A 16,916-nucleotide genomic window follows, 5' to 3' on the forward strand; every position below is an offset into this window, starting at 1 on the left:
TCGGCTCATCTATTTTTTTCAACAACGAAATACAAGTATTAAGCAACAACTTAATATACCCGCACTAACAAATATTAGACATGTCTATATATTAGCTAGCTATATATTACAGAATATTAACGGAGCAACTAATACAATTCACACACCTACAAGTATATTACGAATATTTGCCGTAGCAACTACAAATATTGATAGATTAATATATTTGACTGGACTGCCTATATTACGGACCTTTTTTTCGGAGCTACTACAAATACTGACACTCCTAAATACTTGACATCCACATATAGTACGGAATATTACCGGAGCAACTACACATTTTTACACAACTAATTAGTTGACATCTATATTTACGTATACTACCGGGGCAAATAACAATAATCGCACACCTAATTTATTTCACATCGAAACATATTAACAAATACTACCGGAGCACCTACGAAAAATAAAATGTTTGCTGAAATATACCCTTGAAGCGTGCGTGTGAACGAAGAACGACGAACGGCGGCCACCAAACTGCCGGTGCTCCGCCTCCAACGAAGAACGACGAACGACGAGCTTCACCTCCACCACCTCCACCACACTGCCCCAACTTCACCACCACCACCTCCACCAAAATGCTCACCACGACCACCACGAGCTACCCCATCAATAGATCGAGACCTCTTTTGGCTGCCCTAACTAAGTTGAATCCATTCACGGTGACAAAATCGCAAAAAACTGGCTCATTTAGGTGTACAAATTGGTGGCATTTTTGTATAGAGAGATGAGAAAGTAAGAACAGAAGAAGAACAGAAGTTTGGGCGTGGAGCGTGGAGGAAAGGGAGGATAAGGCCGCAGGGAGCCGGGCCAGCCGCGCGCGAGGTGGGGCTGCACCCTATCGGCCAACAGCCAGCCGATCGGCCCGCGGTAGGCTAACAGGGGCGCGCCCGCGCCGACAGCTCCCTCCCTCCCCCTCGCGACGTGGCCAGCCCAATCCGAGGCCGACACGTGCCAGGCGGGCCAGCTGTCGGACGGCTACTGGCCGACTGCGCCCACTCGGCTGGCTGCGGGCTGACTAGGCCCAGTTGGCCCGCTGCGGGCCGACGGTGTATTATTTTAAAAAAATAATTTTTCAGCATAATATTTGTGCAATTTAATAAAAAAGTATTATTTAAAAAAAATTAGCTTCACTGGAAGGATACCCAGTGACACTATGTTCACCAGACAATTTCCGCGTTGGCAGTGGGTCCATCATGCATAGTACAAGGCTCCTCTAGCTGCAACTTGGATGGTGATTTTCTTGTGCCAGTCTTTGTGTTTGGATTGCTCTACTCCATCGAGTTTCCTGATCATAGGATGGCGATCAAAGACGAGTAGTGCAACATAGTGATCGATCTCCCTTGCTTGTTTCTCTCTCGTCTACATCTATGATAGATTCTGTTCTACTTTTTTCGGATAAATATTAGAGCCCCCACATAACTTCTAGGATGGGCACGTCTGAATTAAAATGTATTGGTATTATTATACATCTGGCATGCATAATGAACCAACTTCTGAATTCTCAGGTTAGTAATCAAACCAAGCATCTTGCCGACCAAATGTACGTCGATCACACAGAAATCCACAACATCTATTAGTTTGTCCAGCGCCAGGCAAGTCTCCCCACACTGTTAGAAAAAAGCCCTTTAGTCCCGGTTCGCAACAGCCTTTAGTCCCGGCTGTGCAATCGGGACTAAATATGCGCGACTAAAGACCCCCCTTTAGTCGCGCCTCTTACGGACCGCGACTAAAGGCTTTAGTCCCGGTTCTTGTGGCTGACCGGGACTAAAGGCCCGTCCACGTGGGCGCCCGTGGTCCGTCGGGGCGGAGGACCTTTAGTCCCGGTTCTCGTGGCCAACCGGGACTAAAGGGCTCCTCCGCAGGTTTAGGGTTTTAGCCCCCCTAAACCTGGTTTCTTTTTAGTTTGGAGTGTTTTATTTCTTTTATATTATATTTTGTGTTTTATTTTAATTTTGATAAAGTTTCAGTACACATATTTTACGCTACTATATACATGCATATGAAATTTCAAACAAGAAGAATTCAAGAGGAATATATAATATATATTCAATCTCGGGTGACCATATACAACTTCGAACAAGTTTCCATACACAATTAGGATGGATGACCATATACAACTTCGTACAAGTTTCAATCTCGGGTATGCATATAAATTTCTTCGTCCTCGGTATAGTGTTCTCCTTTAGGATTGATGACTTCCCTCATGACAAATCCTGCTAATTCTTCTTGAATTGGTCGGAAGCGAGCTTCTGGACTAAGCCTCCTCCGCAAGTTATCCGTCGCGTTCCGCACGCTATCCGATGCCTTCCGCTCAGAGGTGTGTCTCCGGATGTTCTCACAAACATAGTATCCACATAGATTGGTCCCCGGTGGCTGCTTATCCACATTAACTAACCTTCTGAAATCTAGCTCATGTTTGAATTCACCGACAATTTCTTCTGAGAACCGTCTCCAAACCCTACAGGGCAAAGAAAATTAAATGAATAAGGGAGTTATTAGTTACTTGATATTAGGAAATGAACGAAAGAGACCGATCGATATAGAGCTCAAATGATTGAAAATAATTACTTTTGCAGCATTTTTCTCATGTCGGCCCAACGCTTTGGATCCGAATCCATAGAGTCCATGATTAGAACTCTGGAGGTGTGAAGTTCAATATTTAGCAGAATCCAGTGGAACCTGCGGACACGTTACATGCACAGTCATGCATAACTCATCGATTAGACATACCATGCATGGAGTAAACAAAAGAGAATGGGCACAAGAGAGAAACACTCACCCAAAATGGTAAGGAAATAGAATATGACTTTTGAGTTGATGCTTTCTAAGAAACTTGTACAGGTCTTTCTCCACGTCTTCGGGGTGATGTTGTAACACATGTCCATTAACGATATGTGGGTCAATGAACCCAACATCATGGATGTTTCTTATTTTGCATTCCCAAATCTTCAATCTGCATAATAGCGTACACAACAATATAGTTAGGACAATATATATATAGTGCATGCAATGAAGAACGAGATGAGGTAGAAATAAATCACTTACAGAACGTAGCAACTCAGCATAGATTTGTCGAGGTCGCGCAGATTGAACAGCTGGAACAATTCACTCATATGAACTTCTACAGAGTACCGTTTGGTGTGATGCTCATCTGTAACATCCGCATAAACATATTGTTTGTCGGCCCATGTTATGAATTGCTTGTACCAATGTAGCAGATTTCGCATTTGTGGTGGTAGACTCTTTTCCCGCGCAGGCTCGACGAGAGGCCCATTCCGCACATATTGTAATGCTATCTCACATACTGGCGCATCCTCAAGGCCTAAGAAGGCACGAAGAGTCAAACCCATCTCGGACGCTTGTTTCATGGCACCCGCTACAGTCAATCCAAGTGCTGCCGCAGCTGCTATGATCTCGGGGTCCTCTTCCGGACCGGCTTTCACTATGAGCGGTGGGATCGATTGTTTCTTCTGCATCCCGAGCTGGTCAACTTGTTTCCCGCTTTTTTTACTTTCTTCTTTCTCCTCCTTCAATATTTTTGCTTGCCTACGAAGTTCATGTCCATAGTCGGCAGGCATATTCAGCTCGGCTTGGGACGGTGTCGTCAAAAAATCCTTAGCCCACTTCTTTTGCTTCTCAGTGAATACTTGCTTGGGCTCAGGCTCTTTTTTCGCCTTCATATCTGCCTTCCATTTCTCATAATCAGCAGACGCGGCCAATTTGGTTTCAGCTTCACTAAGTTCCCCAGGCCTTGGGAGGAGAGGCTTCAGTGATGGCTCCGGTACCCTTGTGGTCTTAGGTACATAAGGGTCCGGGTTAATAGTCCAGGAGCGGGTTTCCTTGCTGTCCGCCTGCTTCTGCTTCTTCGCCGGAGGTGGATTGGGGGGCGTCGTACCCGCCGGAGGAGGATTGGGTGGCGTCGTACCCGCCGGAGGTTGTGGATCGGGGGACGGCGTCGAATGGCGTGAAGGAGGTGTAGGTGAACCACCACGACCACCACCACCGCCACCACCACCACCACCACCATCGGAGGGGGGTGGACTTGCTAGCCTTGGCGCCTCGCCTGGAAACACTATGTACTTCTTTTTCCATAGAATGAACTGGCGCTTGACATCTCCAAGTCTTCTCTCCCCTTCGGGTGTAGGTTTGTCAATCTCCAGGTCCTCAAACCCTTGGACTATGTCTTCCACCGTGACACGAGCATAGCCATATGCAATGGGGTTGTTGTGGTGGAGTGCTCCAGGTGTACAGGGTAAAGCACTGCCGCTAGCTACCTTCGTGGAAACGTTCCCCACGGGATAATGCAGATCACATTCTTTCATCTCCTTTACATCATCCACGGGGTAGTGAGGCTCCGGTGCACGAATCTCGATCATCGGTGCACTAGCACCAGGCGGGGCATCCGTGGAAGCCACGCTGCTTCTTCGCTGCTGGCTTCCGCGATCCGCTTCATGATCTTCATGCGGCCCTGCAGCCGATTTTTCTTTCACTAGTTCATGCACGATCTGCTTCAACTCATGGAGTTCCGATGCAAACTTCGTCATAAGATCTGCATCCCGGTCCGTCTTTCTCTTACGGCTTCTGTAACAGTACGGGTCATTGTCCTGGGAAAACCCTACTTTCCACGGAACTTTGCCTTTGCCTCGTACACGTCCTCCGTGTTCATCATTCCCGAGGGCTGTTGTCAGTGCGTCTTTCTCTCTGTTGAACTTGATCAAGCCCTCTTGAGCTTGGGTCATTGCGTCAATAAGGGCTTGGGTGGGAGCAAACTGTCTCTGCCGGTGAACACACACCCCTGTCTCCGGGTCTAGCGATCCCCCATGCCCGTACCACCAGCTTTTGGCCCTTGGGTCCCATCCCTCTGTACCTAGAGGGATTCCTCGCACCCTCAGGTCCTCCTCCATCTTCTGCCACCTGGGCTCCGAAAGGCGGTATCCTCCTGGCCCCATAATATGATGGAACTTTTTCTTACTCGCATTATCCTTATTTTTTTTGATATTTCCTTGAAATGCTCCGATTGCTTTTGCCTCACAAATTCTGGCCAATCATCTTTCAGTTTCTCATGTTGTCCATTGAAATCCGGAGTCTTGCCCTTGTTGACATAGTCACGGGTTAAATTTTTCTTGAAGTTCCGGAATGCTTCGCCCATCTTCTGAAGAGCGAACTCTTTAACTAGCCTCCTCCTCTGACGTCCAACCGGAACCTCGTAACCGAATTCATCGACTTTGTTGTATTCCGGAGGTAGAATGAAATGTTCCATAAGCTTTCTCCAGCAATCCTTTTTCGTTCTCTTGTCGACAAAACTGAAACCAAGACGTGCCTTCTTTGGCTCCTTCCATTCCTGGATGGTGATCGGGACGTTGTCTCTAACAACGACTCCGCATTGGTTGATAAACTTTGAGGTGTGCTGTAGGGGCTTGCCGGTTTCACTGACAAACTCAATGGCATATGTTTCTCCTGTTTTCATCGCCTTGGATTTGCCACGCTTTGTCGTACTCGATCCGGAGGGCTAAAAAAAGAAAGAGAGTCGCGCGCGTTAATACATATGTATTCACATTTCAGTAAGTTTGTATCACGAGAGGCTCAATGTATATATATACCTCGCCGGAGGTGGTTGCTACTTGCAATTCGAGATCGTCGGTTGTTGACGGTTGACCTCCGTCGACAATGTCCGTTCCTTCACCTTCTTGATCATCGACAATCTCTGTTCCACCGTCAAGGTTCAGATAAGAAGAGACTACATCTCTTGTTGCTCATATTCTGAGCCCGGCACATAAGGAATCTCGTTGTTGATGATGCCCATTAAATAACGTTCAGCCTCCGGATCCCTAAGCGGCTCGGTTCTATCGTCCGCCATATGTCACTCCTGCATGTAGTAAAAATTCTTTAAGTATAAAGGAATTAAAAAATAAGATTAAGGGGACATAGAGGAGGAGGAATTAAAAAATAAGATTCTTTAAGTAAAAATTCTTTTTCTTCTTCTTCCTTTCTTCTTCCTCTTTCTTCTTTCTTTCTTCTTCCTTCTTCTCTTTCTTCTTCCTTTCTTCTTCTTCCTTTTTCCTTTCTTCTTCTTTCTTTCTTCTTCTTCCTTTCTACTTCTTACTTTCTTCTTCTTCCTTTCTTCTTCTTCTTTCTTTCTTCTTCTTCCTTTCTTCTTCTTCCTTTCTTCTTCTTCCTTTCTTCTTCTTTCTTTCTTCTTCTTCCTTTCTTCTTCTTCTTCCTTCTTCTTTCTTTCTTCTTCTTCCTTTTTCTTTTTTCTTTCTTTCTTCTTCTTCCTTTCTTCTTCTTTTTTTCTTCTTCCTTTTTCTTTCTTCTTTCTTTTGGTTTTCATTTGGTTTTAATTTGGTTTTCATTTTTTCTTCTTCCTTTTCTTTCTTGTTTTTTCTTCTTCCTTTTTCTTTCTTCTTTCTTTTTCTTTCTTTTTTCTTCTTCCTTTTTCTTCTTTCTTTTTTCTTCTTCCTTTCTTTTTCTTCTTCTTTTCTTTCTTTCTTCTTTTTTCTTTCTTCTTTCTTTCTTCTTTCTTTTTTTCTTCTTCCTTTTTCTTCTTTCTTTCTTCTTTCTTCTTTTCTTCTTCCTTTTTTTTCTTCTTTCTTTTTTTCTTCTTCCTTTGTTTTTCTTCTTCCTTTTTTTTTCTTCCTCCTTTGTTTTTCTTCTTTCTTTTTTTCTTCTTCCTTTGTTTTTCTTCCTCCTTTTTTTTTGTTTTTTTCTTCTGTTTGTTTTTTGTTTTCTTTTTTCTTCTTCCTTTGTTTTTCTTCTGTTTTTTCGTTTTCTTTTGTTTTTTTTCTTGTGTTTTCCTTTTTTTTCTTCTTTCTTTTTTCTTCTTCCTTTGTTTTTCTTCTGTTGTTTTCTTCCTTTTTCTTTTTTTTCTTCCTTTTTCTTTTTTCTTCCTTTTTCTTGTTTTTCTTCTGTTTTTCTTTTGTTTTCTTCTTCCTTCTTTCTTCTTCTTCCTTTTTCCTTTTTCTTTCTTCTTCTTCTTCCTTTTTCTTCTTCCTTCTTCTTCTTCTGCCGGCGCGCGGAGGACGGCAGGCAGGGCCAGCGGGCGGCGGGCGGCAGGGCGTCGGGCGGCGGGCGGCGGGCGGCGGGCAAGGGCGCAGGGCACGGGCGGTGGGCAAGGGCAGGGCACGGGCGGAGGCGGCGCTCACTGGGGACGGGGGCGGCGGCGCGCAGGGCTTCGGCGTCGGCGTCGGCGTCGGGGCAGGGCTTCGGCGTCGGCGTCGGCGTCGGGGCAGGGCTTCGGCGTCGATCGGCGTCGGGGCAGCGCTTCGGCGTCGAGAGAGAGGAGAATGGGAAGTGGCGAAATTGCTAAGTGCAGTATTTATAGACGCACCTTTAGTCGCGGTTGGGGAGGCGGACCGCGACTAAAGGTACCCTTTAGTCGCGGCTGGCCACACCAACCGCGACTAAAGGGTACCCTTTAGTCGCGGTCCGCCTCCCCAACCGGGACTAAAGGGTTTTGGCGCCGCTTTCGTTCCCGCGCAGAAAGACCCTTTAGTCGCGGTTGGGGACAACAACCGCGACTAAAGGGTACCCTTTAGTCGCGGTCCGCCTCCCCAACCGGGACTAAAGGGTCTGTGCTGGAACTGGCGCGGTGCGGTGGGATGTTTAATCCCACCTCGCTAGCCGAGAGGCTTCGACAGTGGTTTATAAGCGCGGCTGCGCTCACCACTTCGAGCTCCTCTCAAATGCAGGCTTACGGGCCTATTCTGTTACTATGTGCCTGTGGGCCTACTGGGCCTTCTGCGGGCCTGAATCCTGGCCCATTAATGGGTTTCTAGTCGTATTCAGGCCGTGGTGGCCCAGTAGGTGGCATATTTTTTATTTTTTGCCTGTTTTTTGTTTTCTTTTTTGCTTTATTTTTTTTTGTTTTTCTTCTTTTTTTCTTCCTTTTTCCTTTTTTCTTCTGTTTTTTCTTCTGTTTTTTTTCTTCTGTTTGTTTTTTCTTCTGTTTTTTCTTATGTTTTTCTTCTGTTTGTTTTTTTCTTCTGTTTTCCTTTTTTCTTCTGTTTTTCTTCCTTTTTCCTTTCTTTCTTCTTCTTCCTTTTTCCTTTTAAAATCAGAAAAATAAAACTAATTCATTTTAAAATCTTAAAAATACAATTATATATCAAAAAATCAGAAAAATAAAACTAATTCATTTTAAAATCCCTTGAAGGTTTGACAAAAGGTTTGATACATCATTCAGTTCATCGACCAAATACAAAGTTTGGTACAATAAATTATTACACATCAATTCTTCCCTTGTGTCCCAGCTTGCTTACGATTGTGCCGTATCCATGGAGCATCCTCATCATTTAACTTAATGCTTGGGTCAGTGTTCACTTTGAAGGGCGGAATTTCACCAAACATATTATAATCTTCTGACATGTCTGTCTTATCCTCCACTCCCACGATGTATCTTTTCCCTGAAAGAACAATGTGGCGATTTGGATCATCGCATGATGTACTGATCGTTTTCTTATCTTTCCGTTTCCTCGGTTTGCTACTCATGTCCTTCAAATAAAAAACCTGAGCGACATCTTTGGCAAGGACGAATGGTTCGTCAAGGTAACCACGATTGTTGAAATCCACCATTGTCATTCCGTATTGCTCGTCCACCTTTACCCCACCTCCTGTTAGCTTGAACCATTTGCACCGGAACAAAGGGACCTTAAAGGAGGGTCCATAGTCAAGTTCCCATATCTCCTCTATGTAACCATAATATGTGACCTTTTGCCCATTCTCGGTTGCTGCATCAAAGCGGACACCACTGTTTTGGTTGGTGCTCTTTTTATCTTGGGCGATGGTGTAAAATGTATTCCCATTTATCTCGTACCCTTGGAAAGTCGTTATAGTCGAAGATGGTTTCTTGGCCAACATGTACAGCTGATCTCCAACATCATTGTCATTCATTAAATGTTTTCGCAACCAACTGCCGAAAGTCTCCATGTGGGCCTTTCTAATCCAGGATTCAGGCTTCCCCGGGTTGTCCGAGCGTAAAATATTCTTGTGTTGCTCGAAGTACGGAGCCACCAAGCTGGAATTTTGCAGAACTGTGTGGTGTGCTTCAGTCATAGAATGACCGTCCATACATATCGTGGATTCCCTTCCGATCTTGCCTTTTCCACTTAGTCTCCCCTCGTGCCGCGATTGAGGAATACCAATCGGCTTAAGGTCAGGAACATAGTCAATACAGAACTCAATTACCTCCTCATTTCCATAGCCCTTGACGATGCTTCCTTCTGGCCTAGCACGGTTACGAACATATTTCTTTAATACTCCCATGAACCTCTCAAAGGGGAACATATTGTGTAGAAATACAGGACCGAGAATGGAAATCTCTTCGACTAGGTGGACCAGGAGGTGCGTCATAATATCGAAGAAGGATGGTGGGAACACCAACTCGAAACTGACAAGGCATTGGACCACATCGTTCTGTAACCGTGGTAGATATTCTGGATTGATTACCTTCTGAGAGATTGCATTGAGAAATGCACATAGCTTCACAATGGCCGCTCGAACATTTTCCGGTAGGAGCCCCCTCAAAGCAATCGGAAGCAATTGCGTCATAATCACGTGGCAGTCGTGAGACTTCAGGTTTTGGAACTTTTTCTCCGCCATGTTTATTATTCCCTTTATATTCGACGAGAAGCCAGACGGGACCTTCATACTGCTCAGGCATTCAAAAAAAATGACCTTCTCTTCTTTGGTAAGAGCGTAGCTGGCACGACCTTGAAACCATTCCGGATGCCGGTCATCTGGGTCTTTCAAAAGTTGCTGGTCCTGCCGTGCTTCCTTTGTATCATTTGTCTTCCCATACACACCCAAGAAGCTTAGCAGGTTCACGCAAATATTCTTCGTAACATGCATCACGTCGATTGCAGAGCGGACATCTAGGACTTTCCAATATTCTAGCTCCCAAAATATAGATTTCTTCTTCCACATGGGTGCGTGCCCGTCAACTCCCCGCGGAACTGATTGTCCGCCAGGACCCTTTCCAAAGATGACTTTCAAATCCTTGACCATATCAAATATCTCAGCACCAGTACGTTCCGCAGGCTTCGGCCGGTGATCTGCCTTCCCGTTGAAATGCTTGCCTTTCTTTCTTACGTTATGATTTCGGGGAAGAAATCAACGATGACCCAGGTACACGTTCTTCTTAGAATTAACCAAACGTACACTTTCAGTCTCATGTAAGCAGTGCGTGCATGCATGTATCCCTTATTTGTCTGTCCCGAAAGGTTACTGAGAGCAGGCCAATCGTTGATGGTTACAAAAAGCAACGCTCGTAGGTCAAATTCCTCTCCTTTGTGCTCATCCCAGACACGTACACCAGGTCTGGCCCACAACTGTAAAAGTTCTTCAACTAATGGCCTTAGGTACACATCGATGTCGTTGTCGGGTTGCTTAGGGCCTTGGATGAGAATTGGCATCATAATGAACTTCCGCTTCATGCACAACCAAGGAGGAAGGTTGTAGATGCATAGAGTCACGGCCCTGGCTGGAGCTCTGCTCGCCAAAAGGATTAATGCCATCAGTATTTCGACCAAATCTTATGTTCCTTGCGTCAGCTGCAAAAACTTTGAAAACTCTGTCGATCTTTCTCCATTGCGTTCCATCAGCGGTGTGTCTCAACTCCCCGTCGGACTTACGGTCCTCTTTGTGCCATCGCAACGACTTGGCATGCTTTTTGTTCATGAACAGACGTTTCAACCGTGGTATTATAGGAGCATACCACATCGCCTTGGCGGGAACCCTCTTCCTGGGTTTCTCGCCCTCAACATCGTCACCAGGGTCATCGCCTCTGATCTTATAACGCAATGCAGTGCATACAGGGCATTCATTCAAATTCTCGTATTCACCGCGGTAGAGGATGCAGTCGTTAATGCATGCATGTATCTTCAGAACCTCTAAACCTGGAGGGCAGACAACCTTCTTTGCTTCGTACGTACTGGCGGGCAACTCGTTATTCTTCGGAAACATATTCTTCAACATTTTCAGCAAATTTTCAAATGATGAGTCACCTACACCTTCCTGTGCCTTCCATTTTAGCAAATCCAGTGTGCAGCCCAGCTTTTTCAGACTATTATCGCATCCTGGATACAACGACTTTTTGTGATCCTCTAACATGCGATCCAAATTCTCCCTCTCCTTGTCAGTTTCGCAGCGTCTCCGTGCATCAGCAATGGTCCGACCAAGATCATCAGCGGGCTCATCATGTGCCTCTTCTTCACCTTCACCTAACCCTTCCCCACCTTCAGCATCATCCTCCATGAAAGTATCACCGAAATGATCATGATAGTTGTCATCGATATCATCCCCTTCTTCATCTTCTTCCATTCTAACCCCTCTTTCTCCATGCTTGGTCCAACAATTATAGCTTGGCATGAAACCGTGCCGAAGCAGGTGCATGTGAACGTCTCTTGAGGAGGAGTAACCCTTCTGATTCTTACAGACAGCACATGGACAGATAATAAAACCTTGCTGCTTGTTCGCATTTGCCACTACGAGGAAATCTTTCAAACCCGTAGTGAACTCGCCGGAGAGTCGGGGACCGTACATCCATTGCCGATTCATCTGCATTATTATTATATAAAGTATATAATTAACCATCATGCATTTGTTAAACTAACTAGCTAGAAATAATACAAATTAAACAATGAACTACACACATGCATATTTTATCAATGACACATGAAAGGTTCAAGTTGTTAACCGCGATCGCGGAGGAAAAATAAATGAGAAAGCTCAAGTGTGGCTCGGACACTTCATATCATGTTTGTTTCAGGCTCTCGGGCATTTCATCAAACACCTTGTGTGCATAGGAGGAACCAAAAGCAAACCCACCACCCCCTTCTGAAAATTGTGAAGTGAGCTGAGTGAAGTGCAGTGAGCTGAGTCCTATATATAGGGATGGGCCTTTAGTCCCGGTTGGCCTGGCCAACCGCAACTAAAGGCCTTCGGGGACCTTTAGTCGCGGTTGGCCAGGCCAACCGGGACTAAAGCCCCTCCCGTCCGCCAGCTGGATGGGCCTTTAGTCCCGGTTGGCCTGGCCAACCGCGACTACAGGCCTTCGGGGACCTTTAGTCCCGGTTGGCCAGGCCAACCGGGACTAAAGCCCCTCCCGTCCGCCAGCTGTCGACCGAGCGCGCTGGGCCCAGATAGTTGGTCGCGGGTCTCCTCCCGAACCGCGACTAAAGACCCCTTTGGTCGCGGTTCGATTGTTTTGGGGACTAATGGGGGCGTATGGAAGCCTCTTTTTCTACCAGTGCCACCACCATCTCATTGACCTCCAATTGAAAATTAGATGGAGCTGCACATTACTGCAACTTGGAGGCCGGCCACAACATCTTTCCAGCGCACCAGCATCCTCAACAACTTCTATTAGTTGACATGGATGAAGCTGCAACTAGCATTTAGTCTTCTATTCTTCTGAGTATATATGTCATTCTTGTATTTCATTAACACCCGCAGATAACATATAGCTGATGAAATGATAGTGACAACTTTGTTTTTTAGAGATACAAAACTAATAAGAGGCTACTGATTCAAAATCTGCTCCAATAATGCACTTGTGAATAATTAGTACGAATAGATTTTAGATCAAATGATGTTGACAGCATGGCGTATTTGAGCCAGAGAAAAGGCACTAAATTCAATTACACTTGCTCATACGTACGATTGCTAACGCGTACGCTCCAAGTAAATAAGTGCCTTCTTCCCTTCGCCACGGGCTTCTACCTCCATTCTGGCCACAACCTGCGCGATGAGCTTATGCCTCTGTTCTTGGCTTCTCGCCGCCTGTGATAGTTGGCCCCTCCAAACAGAGCAGAGAGGAGGGAGCAAGATGAAGCATAGCAAGCAAGCCGGGCGTTAGCCGCAACAGTTTCCTTATCTCCATCGAGTTCGATCCACTGCATAATGAAACTCACTGCGTTCCATAGTATATTGTGCATTGGTTCTCTCAAAACTCAAGCTTCAAAAATATTGAACCAGTTTATAGAGAAAATTATCTACATCTACATTACCAAATAAATATAGACTCATCGTCTAATATATTTCTTTTTTCGCGAATACGCAAAGGTTGCGTATCTTTTTGTTGGAAGGGAGAGAGGGATTTGGTGGAATTATTATTTTATTGCTTGAGGCTCGTGGGCATATATATATAAAAGTACATAATCTACTTGGAGTACAAGGCAAGCCAGAATAATTTCTAGTCTAACCTATGTTTCCAATCTAATCAATATACTCAACATCCCCCGCAGTCACAACGGTAGTGACGCAGAATGGTGAGACTGAAGAAGAATCCGAAGGCAAGCCAACGGACCCCCCCCTCCCCCGCCCCCCAGTCGTAACGGTCGATGCATCGCGGAAGGCGTGGATGGAGTGACAACCGACAAGGTTGCTCAAGCAAGGTGATAGCCCTTTGTGCCGTTTGTCGAGGTAGCCGAGAGCAGATGTGGTGTAGCCGTGGTTGAGGTAGCCGTGCGATGAATGCCGTGGTCGATGTCGAGTTGGGTTGGGCAGTGTCGAGGAAGTCGCCGTGGGGCCGCGGGCGCAAGGAGGCGCCGAGTCAGTCATGGGCGCAGTGGTGTCGAAGTAGTGGTGTGCCGGGAAGAAGACGTTGTTGACGACGCGTCGCGCCAGGTTTGCCAAGCCCGGGGACACATCGTGGACGAAGGCACGCATCGGTGTTGCCAGCACCGGGCATGCGTAGACGGACGAACACGAAGTTGACCAAGCGCCGCACCAGGATTGCCAGGCCCGGGGACACGTCGTGGACGAAGGCACGCATCGGTGTTGACAGCACCGGACATGCGTAGACTTGGACCTGCACGAGCTGTACGCCATGTCGGAGAAGTCGGAGAGGCCAGCATAGAAGGACTCGACGACGGTTGCAGCACCAATTGGCGTGGGGCTGATGTCACCAACGATGGTCGGAATAGACGAACTGGTCGGGGTAGATGACGGCGACGCTGGCGACTGGCCGGTGCTGGACGAAGACGAAGGGGGTGGACGGGCGGCGGCTATGGGGGTAGCGACGGCAGCGGCCAAAGAAGAGCGGCGGCGGCGGCCTGATGGCAGCGGCGACGGCTAGGTTAGGAGCGCGGCGGCGATGCTCGAAGGAGACAAAGAACCCGACAGCGTGACCAAGACCGGCGCGGACGGTAGCGTTCCCGCGCCAAGGGAGACGACGCGGCGCATACCACGGGAAGTCAACGCGCAGGACGGCGAAGTGGACCGCGGGCTGCGGCGCTACGGCCCAAAGGGGCAACGCAGCGACGGCATGTGGGTCGTGGTGATGGTGGGAAGACCTCGGGGTGACAGCGGGCCGAGGCGCGACGGCCCGAAGAGGCGGCGCAACAACGAAATCCGGGTCGGTGCTACCGCGGGAACGACTCAGGACGGCGGCGTGGACCGCGTGCCACACTCGCTACGGCCCGACAGGGCGACGCAACGGCGGCGCGAGGGTCGGTGAGCCACGGGACGACCTAAAGTGGACGGCCTCGGGGCGGCGGTGGACCGCGGGCCGCGACTATGACCCGAAGGAGCGACGCAGCAGTGACATGGGTCGATGCAGCCGGAAGAAAAACCACGGAGCGGCGGCGCTACGGCCCGACGGGACAGCACAGCGGCAACGCTCGATTGGTGAAGAGGCGCGCATACTCAGGTAGGATCTTCACAAGAACCGACGAAGGCCCGCGCAACGCGCAACGATTGATCAGGTCGGTCGCGTGATGCGGATGAAGGTACATATACAGTGATCAGACCGGATATGCGACGAAGATGGAGTGGATCGTCAGGCGCGAGGACAGAATGGCGGTAGGGAAGTGCACTCAGACGAAGATGGCGCGCCGGCCGCAGATGAAAAACGAGCTTCTGATTGATTGATTCTGCACATGTACGTGCATGATGTAGACATGCTAATAAGGTGTCACGTGAAGCTTTCTGGTGCACGGACGGTAGTCCTGTTGCACGGACGGCGGCCGTAGAACCACGAGCGTACAACTACTCAAGTGGCCGCCGCCAGACCAGCACATCATGTACTGTCGTGCGCTGCAAGATCCAGTGGAGTCGACGTAGGTTTCCTGATAGGAACGAGGTGACGACGTACGGTTAAGAACGACAGGCAGACCGACGCGCGGTTGCGCGGACGCTTTACAGTCCGCCGCCGCCGCGGGTCGCAGGAGGCCCGTTGTGTCGTTGAACAGGCCGACAGAGTCGACGCCAAAGTCGGAGTAGAGGCGCACAAGGGTCGACGGTGGCGATGGGCGACGCAAACCGATTAAGTATAGATCGAAAACCAAAAAGAAAATACCGATCAAGGTGACCGGCGGGAGAGAGAAAACCCGGATCAAGAGATTGGGAAGAAGACTCTCTAGGGCAGCTGGTCAACACAGGCGGACGAACCCTAGGTACGGGCGGGGCGGTCCCCAGCGGCAGTCATGGAGGCCGACAGTACCGGGGGCACACGGGTGCGGAAGCGGCGGCCGGTAGGGTCTAGGATCGATTAGGCTGATACCATGTTAGAAGGGAGAGAGGGATTTGGTGGAATTGTTGTTTTATTGCTTGAGCTTCGTGGGCATATATATAGAAGTACATGATCTATTTGAAGTACAAGGCAAGCCAGAATAATTTCTAGTCTAACCTATGTTTACTCAACACTTTTCATTGATAGAAGGAAGATTTTACAGCATGATGTTACAACGATGCACTAAGCCATGTACACAAGCAGCTATGGAAGTGATCGCCGAGCAAACTAGTAGAAAACAGGGCTTTTGATCCAGGCCAGATCAGAGCATTAGTCCCGGTTCTTTTACGAACCAGGACCAATAGGTGCATGGTCCCGGTTCGAGCGGCCAGGGCGCCGGCCGGGCCTCGACAGAACCAGTCCCGGTTCGTCTGACCCCTTTGGTCCCGGTTCCAGACACAAACCGGGACTAAAGGGCCTCGCTCCTGGCGCAGCCCATTTAGTCCCGGTTGGTGGCTGGAACCGGGACCAAAGGTTGGTCTTTAGTCCCGGTTTTAGACACAAACGGGGACTAAAGTTTTGCCTATATATATCCATGCCCCCTCCCCCCGTCTCCTCTGTTTTTTGGCCGTGGAAGGGTGGGAGGTTTGTGCTACTCCGTTTCTCACCTCCTATGCACATGAGGTGTTTGATGAAATGCCCAAGCCACACTTAAGCTTTCTCCTCTCCAAGATTGACCTTCAAGCTACATTTTCCCCAAGATTTGTCTAGATTTGACGGTGCACCAACTACACAAGTGTTGTAAAAGGTTAGCAACTACATCGTTTCATCTTTCACTGCTAGTTTTTGTGTTTTAGTGGAGCAGTGTATGTGAGAGTTCTTTTGATTTAGATGCACAATTTGAGCTGAAATTAACTTCTTAGAGTGCCATGCATGTGTAGGGTGCCGTCCCCGTCCCCATCCTCACCGCCGTCGATTGCCCACGCCGATGGTTAGCCTCTTGTTCTTATCTTTTTTTTTAAAAGAAAAAAAATCTTACTTGTATGATTTAGATAGATACTTGTATAATTTTCTTACTTTTATTATTGTTTGTTATAATATAGTGCCATGGTTTTGGTATCCGCCCCGTCGGCCCTCGTCCTGTCTATGATTTGGATGTGGTATATTATCTTTTATTACTATTTGTTTCATTTAGTGTTTATGACAATTATGCCAACCAATGTGACATAGATGTTTTTATCTAGGAGGTATGTGAACCGAAAATTCCAACCGACCCTCTTGTCGAGAGGTTAAATTTAGTTGAAAAAGAAAACAATTACTTGAAGAAAAAATTGAAAAGAATTGAGGAGGAGAAGATGGAATTGGAGTTGCATGTGCGCTTGAAGATCTAGATGGATGCAATGTGCTTGAATATTAGAAAGATTAA

The sequence above is a fragment of the Triticum aestivum genome, chromosome 5D (assembly GCF_018294505.1).
Source record: "Triticum aestivum cultivar Chinese Spring chromosome 5D, IWGSC CS RefSeq v2.1, whole genome shotgun sequence".
Classification (NCBI taxonomy): Eukaryota; Viridiplantae; Streptophyta; class Magnoliopsida; order Poales; family Poaceae; genus Triticum; species Triticum aestivum.